Raw genomic sequence first — 6,693 nt, forward strand, 5'->3', positions numbered from 1 at the left:
GGACTACTGGCATACACCACCAACATCCAACTAATTTTCTAGTTTTTGTAGAGATGAAGTCTTTCTATGCTGCCTAGACTGGTCTTGAACTCCCGGGCAGCAGCAGTCCTCCCACTTTGGCCTCCCAAGGTACTGGGATTACAAGCATGAGCCACCACTTTTGACCAAGAGGTTTTTTAAAAAAGAGGAAATAACAAATTTTTTATGCTGCAAAAATGATTCAGTAGGGAAGAAAAAGTTTGGTTTCTTTCTCTTTTCTTTCTTTTTTTAAAGAGATAGGGTCTTGCTATGCTGTCCAGGCTGCATTGCTTTGGCTATTTACAGGTGCAATCGTACCACTCATCAGTGCAGGAGTTTTGACTTGCTCCATTTCCAACCTGTGCCAGTTTATCCCTCCTTAGGCAACCTGGTGGTCCCTGTCTACCAGGAGGTCAATATATTGATGCTGAACTTATTGCAGGCATCCAATGGGCATAGTGCACTACAGCCCAGAACTCCTGGGTTCAAGTGATCCTCCTTTCTCAGCCTCCCAAATAATTGGGACTACAGGCTATTTGGTTTGATATTGCAAGAGAAAGGGGAGAAATTTTTCTGGAGCTATGTCCTTGACTACATCACACAGTATATTTGCTACCTCTTGCTGTGTCACAAGTCACTCCAAAACTTAATGGCTTAAAACAACAAAAACAGATTATCTATGGTTTCAGTGAGTTTTGAATCCAGGGGGCCTTGCTGTTGAGTATCCTCTAGCTCAGGGTCTCTTCCAAAGCTGCAATCAAGGTGCCACCTGGGTCTGTAGTCATCTCAAGGTTTGATTGGGTGATTTTTCACTTAGCTGCTGACAGGCCTTGAGTCTTTGCTGTCCTTTGGCCAGATACATCAGCTCTTGCCCTGTGGGCCTTTCCATGGAGCAGCTTGCTTCCCTTAGAACAAGAGCTGAAAAAGAGGCAGAGAGGGTTTGGGAGAGAGAGACAGGGGCGGGAGCAGAAGTCAGCATCTGAGAAGGGAAATCACTTGGTCATATTCAATTTGTTAGCAGCAAGTCCAGCTTATACTCAAGGGGAGGAGTTTACACAAAGGCATGAATACCAGGAGGTAGGGATTGAAGTCATCTTAGAGGCTGCCTACCACAGAAGGAATGAGATCTAGTGTGCAGTAGAGAGGCTGACCCTTGCTGGGAGCAGGGATTGTTCCTCAGCAGCATAGGACAGAAGGCAGCATCTATGGGTACACAGAGCCTAGTAGGTGAGCAGCTGTGTGGGTGGAAGTAAAGGTATTTGCTCATTGGCACCAGGTACCTTGGAGAATGGCAGGAGATAGCATTAGTAACCAGAATTCACTGACCTTTGTTGCTCTACTGTACCCTTCGGCATAGCCGGAAGGATTCTAGATCCAGCAAAACACAGCTCTCCACCCTCTCAAATGCTTAACAAGGAAGCATTTAAGGCATTACACCAGGGTTTAGCAACACTTTCACTACCCTGGACTAAGAAAAATGCCAGAAGGCCCACAAGAAACTATAACCAGGAGAAGGAAAATGAGGAGGTGAGATGGGGAGAGAAGAAAAGGTGAGGCATCGTCTGGGGAATCTGCTCACCGCTGGATTTTCCTGCCTGGATTTCACTCATTTTTCTAAAGTCATTGACTTCAAACATTTGTGGCTCAAGAGAAAAAGACTTGTTGATGGTTTGTTTTGCTAAGACAGAAAAGTGAGACAAAGTTTTTTTTTTAAATTTTATTATTATTATACTTTAAGTTTTAGGGTACATGTGCACAATGTGCAGGTTTGTTACATATGTATACATGTGCCATGTTGGTGTGCTGCACCATTAACTCGTCACTCACCATTAGGTATATCTCCTAATGTTATCCCTCCCCCCTCCCCTCATCCCACAACAGTCCCAGGTGTGTGATGTTCCCCTTCCTGTGTCCATGTGTTCTTGTTGTTCAATTCCCACCTATGAGTGAGAACATGTGGTGTTTGGTTTTTTGTCCCCTCCACTCACAGTGTCCCCCGACCTGTCTGTCTGCAGTCATGATAGGATGGATTTTCAGCCTGGAGGGGCATTCCAGAAATAGCACATTATCAATAAGCTTCTGTTTTGATTTGCAAGGATGTTAGGGAACTTCTTACGAGGCTAAAATTGTGGAAGGGTACTTCCTTTCATCTATAGTAAGGGGTAGCAAGGTTAAAGGGGTTTGGCTCTGGGGGCAGGTAGACGTCTGGAAGTTCTACTAGTTACTTGATGTGTGACCTTGGAAAGCCCCTCCTTATCTATGTATTGGAAATACTTGTTGGGGAGATTACAGATAAGCCTGGGAAAGAGGCATCTAGGGGGCACCATTCATACAAAATACAAGGAGAAGGATGCCTCCTGGCCTGGTGCATCAGAGAGGCTCATCTGGCACAAAATTAGGAACTCAGGAAAAACAGTTATTATGGGCTCATTGGCATCCCCAAATGACTTAGGGTTGTCTATCTTGGTATTGTATAGATAAAATTTCTCCCAGATGGGCTTTGTTTAGCTGTGCACCTCCATCTTTCAGTACAGGACACCAAGTGTCTTGTAGCCCACTCCTGACCTTCTTATGAGACAGCATTTTCCCAGCAGAAAGGTCTTTCTCTTCTCTTTCGCCAGTAGACCCAAACGTCCTCCGAGGCTTGCCCTGCTGTTCTAGAATTGTCAACCTCTGTTCTTCCTGCAAAGAGAAAAGCTCCCAGCCACGGACTAGGGCGGACTTTATGTCCAATAAATGTGATCTGGGTGCGGGAAGGCAGCCCAGGACCTGGGCTGGGGCGCGTGGGTCAATAGATGTCCCAAGCCCACACCATTTTCCAGGGAACAGTTTTTAAGAAAAGCCTTGGGCCTTGGGATCTGGGTTGGGTCCCAGGCTTGGTCTTGTCCCCAACACTTTAGCAGACAAACCCCGCTCCTTATCTCAAGGGCCGCCTTTGGGTGACCTCGGACAAATGCTAGGGACAGGGGAGTGGCGGTAAGCTCCAAGTAGCTCTCTTGGGAGCTCATCCCACCAACCTAATGACTGGCACGATGAGTGTCTTTTCCGAAGCGCTTCCCACCTTCCCAGCGCTGCTCTGCGCCCCGCACCGCCCGGAGCGCGCAGTCCTGGGGATGCTGAGAAGCCGACTACTTAGACTCGTGGTGTGGGCGGAGGTGGCAGCCCAGGGTGGGACGTGGGGCCTTGTTGGTTTTGCAGCAGCAGGAGTATGCAGGCTTGAGGAAGGCGTTAAGGCCCACGGAAGCCTCATCCCGCCAAGCCTTCGCCTCCTCGCTGAGACTCTGAGCTGCGCTGGGGTTGGCGGGCACCCGATTCCGCCCCGGTCCAGACAGGTCACTCAGTGTGTGCAGATGAGAGCGGAGAAACAGAGACCTGGAGGCCATGGGCGGGGGCGGGTGGTGAAGCTGCCGAGGCCTACACGTACACTTAGCTTTGACACTTCTCGTAGGTTCCAAAGACGAAGACACGGTGGCTTCAGGGAGACAAGTCGCAAGGGCGACTTTTCCAAGCGGGAGATGGTGAAGTCTTTGGACGTGTAGTGGGTAGGTGATGATCCCCGCAGCCGCCTGTAGGCCCGCAGACTTCAGAAACAAGCGCCTTCTGTGAGCGCGGTGTCCTCCCCGGAATCCGCGGCTCAACACATTCTTTCTCGCTGCGGGGCCAGGATCTCCACCCCGCGCATCCGTGGATACATTTAGGGTCGCCTTTGTTTTGCGCAGTGATTCAAGTTGGGTAACCCTTGCCCAACACTTGGGGAATGGGGAGAATCTCCCCCACCCCCAACCTCCCGCACCCCAGGTTCCCAAAATCTGAATCTATATCCTAGAGTGGAGGCAGCTTCTAGAAAGCAAAGAAACGGTGTCCAAAGACCCCAGAGAGTTGAGTGCGCGCAGATCCGTGCCGCCTGCGGTACGCTAGGGCATCCAGGCTAGGGTGTGTGTGCGCGGGTCGGGGGGCGCACAGAGACCGCGCTGGTTTAGGCGGACCCGCAGTCCCGCCCGCATCTGGAACCAGCTGCTTCGCAGTTCCGGCTCCCGGCGCCCCAGAGAAGTTCAGGGAGCGGTGAGCGCAGCCGCCGCGCGCTCCTGTTTATTCACGCGGCCTTGAGCAGCCGAGTTCCAATCCATATTAATCAACCGCTCGACCTACTCAAGTCTAAGTTTATGGGAGAAAACCTAGTCCCCAAAAAGGAAGAACAGCAATCCGGACAGGGAAGCCTTGCTGGGGTAAAGCAGTTGGCGCATTTGTCCCGCCAGCCCCTTCTCCAACCAGCCCAAAGTTGGGCGGCTGCTGCGAAGGAGGGTAAGGGCGATGATCAGAGGGGGGCTGATTGATGCCCCCAGGCGCTCGCCTCACCATTGGAGCTGGGAACAAGATCCCGAGGTCGTCCAATGGGTCTACCAGGGGCAGATTCCATTTCCCGGGAAGAAAGAGTCCCACACTTGTGCCGACCCCCCTTCTAAAGTCCTATCAGGATTATGATTTTTTTTTTTTAACTAAATAAGCCCCCACGACTTAGATAAGTTTCAGGCTGCACAAAATCTGCTTTCCACTGTGGTTCTGCAGGGGTTAAATTCGCGGGGGGAGAGGCCGGCCCTAATTTCAGACACTTTTCTTTCTAATGTGGCTCCAGCCCCAGAGGGAGGGGTCACCGGGACTGGAGGCTGGGGTGTCCTCTAAGACCCTCTCTCCCTTCCAGATCTCTCTTTTCCGTGCGGATCCTGCCAGAGCCCGCGTGATCATCGCCTCCCACACCCCTCCCTCCCTGACCTGGCCAGTCTCTTCTCTCAGGGAGGAACTTTGCGGAGGGGTCGGAGTTGCGAACCCCGGTGTCCTCCGCCGCCTCCTGATCTTCCGCCAGTCCCTCCACTCCTCCGCCCTGGGCGTGCCTTCCGCAGGTGAACCTGAAGGTGCGTCTGCAATGCTGCTGTTCCATTCTCGTTCTCGTAGATTCTTCTTCTATCCTCTCTCTTTGCCTTCCGTATCGCCCAGCACCCACTTTTCCTACGCTGCTCTGAAGAAGTTCTCTATCTTGTGTCTCAGGCTCTCCGTGCGTCCTTTCACTCGTCTTCACCCGGCCAGTCTATGCAGGCAGAGTAAGGCCATGTGGGCGACCATTCGGATAATCCAATTTAAAAGAAAGCCCCTTACAAAAATCCAGCTAAGCGGGAGGGGCGAGGGAGAGCGCTCGCGCAAATGTTTGTTGTGCAGAATTCCCCTGTGTTTGTGCGCAGTCCCAACCCCACACAGTCTCCCCTGGATCCTGATGCGCGCCCGCATAGTGATGACTTCCAAATCTGGGGTTTACCATGTGGTGACAAATAAACAGGGGTACACTCCAAACCCGCTGGATGTCTATGTGTGCGCGCGCGCGTGAAGGAGCTTTTGTACATGCAATACCCTCAGGGCAAACGGAGAAAGCGCTAAAGACTCCCCTGAACTCTGGGACAGTACCTGAGGGGCACTCTGGGGAGAACAGGCTGGCTCCCCAGGAGACACTACACAGTGATGACAAATCCACCTACAGGTGGTGACAACTGTAGGAAGTCCCCCTCACCTCCTGAGTTCGGGAGAGCCCCTTTAAAGGTAGTCTTTCTTCTGCAGACACTCCTCTCCACTCCCGACCTTATGAAAAGGTGGCCCCAGTGGAGACGATCAATCTGAAAAGCTTCACTCGGTCTCTGTTATCCTAGGTTGTGCCTCTCCTTTTGGGATTTCAAGCTTTCTGCAAATGGCTAATTACCTTAGGGTGATCCCAAAATAAAATGGGAGGGGCGGGCTAGAGAAGAATGTGCTCAAGTGAAATCGACAACCAGCCAGTAATATCCCTTGAAGAGAGTCTGAAGACGTCCTGGTAATTTCCCTTAAGAAATCTGGTTTTACTGGTGGATCTCCATAGAATTCTTTGCCTAGAGGCTGGAAATGAGTAATAGGCCATGTGTCTCCAAGGCCTGGGCTAATATGATAAATACTTTCAAGAAGAGCAACGGGGTGTTTACAATTAGTACCTAAATTTCTTCTGTTTGAAAAAAAAAAAAAATCCCTAAATAACCCCTCCCCCAATCAAGCACGAAGCTCAAAGGAGGTAGAAATCAGGTGGAGACATTTTCCAAAGGAATTAAAAAGCCAACGCCAATTTTATTTCCTCCAGTCAAGCGTGAGTGATGGGGCGGCCGCGCAAGGGCAACGGAGTCCAGCGGACAAAGCTTGCAGAGAGGGGCAGTGGCCCGGAGGCAAGGGTGGCGGGGGGTGGGGGTGGGGGTCACAAAAGTAGAGCAACTGAGCTTGCTGCCTAGCGGTGCCACTTCCCTGCTCTGAGCTGAGGCTATCGTCGAAGGCCCAGAGACACCTTGACCCTGGAAACCCAATCCAGCAGGTCCTGCCTCCCCACAAATATCCCTCACCCCAAATCGCTGTGCGTTTTGTTTCCTCAAAGCGACTCCCAATGGATTTATTCAGATAGAACTCTTTGGAAGTTTTTCAGATTTTTCAATTTCAAGAATTTGCATGGTGAAGCTGAAACCGCGAAGGCTCAGGTTACACTTTAAAATATGCAAGGCTTCCGTGCGGCCCCGACACTTGGTAAGGCTCAGTTGCTTAAGAAAAAAGAAAAAAAAAGAACATTGCTTTGAGAATTTGGGGTGCCCCCCCCACTTTTGTCACAATTCAGAGCTT

The 6,693-nt window shown here is 50.9% G+C and overlaps 1 protein-coding gene across 6 annotated transcripts in view; it reads right to left on the reverse strand.

The window, feature by feature from the left end:
- Window positions 1-4,472: 4,472 nt before the first annotated feature.
- SOX21 (SRY-box transcription factor 21) overlaps window positions 4,473-6,693 on the reverse strand; it is a 10,410-nt gene continuing 8,189 nt past the window's right edge. For 5 of the 6 annotated variants that reach the window (XM_054529155.2, XM_054529158.2, XM_002824366.5 and 2 more), the window contains one exon: window positions 4,473-6,693. This exon is cut by the window's right edge. The gene's annotated coding sequence lies outside the window, so the exon portion shown is untranslated. The other variant, XM_054529154.2, reaches the window with a different exon arrangement.

This window comes from Pongo abelii, chromosome 14 (assembly GCF_028885655.2).
Source record: "Pongo abelii isolate AG06213 chromosome 14, NHGRI_mPonAbe1-v2.0_pri, whole genome shotgun sequence".
Lineage (NCBI taxonomy): Eukaryota > Metazoa > Chordata > Mammalia > Primates > Hominidae > Pongo > Pongo abelii.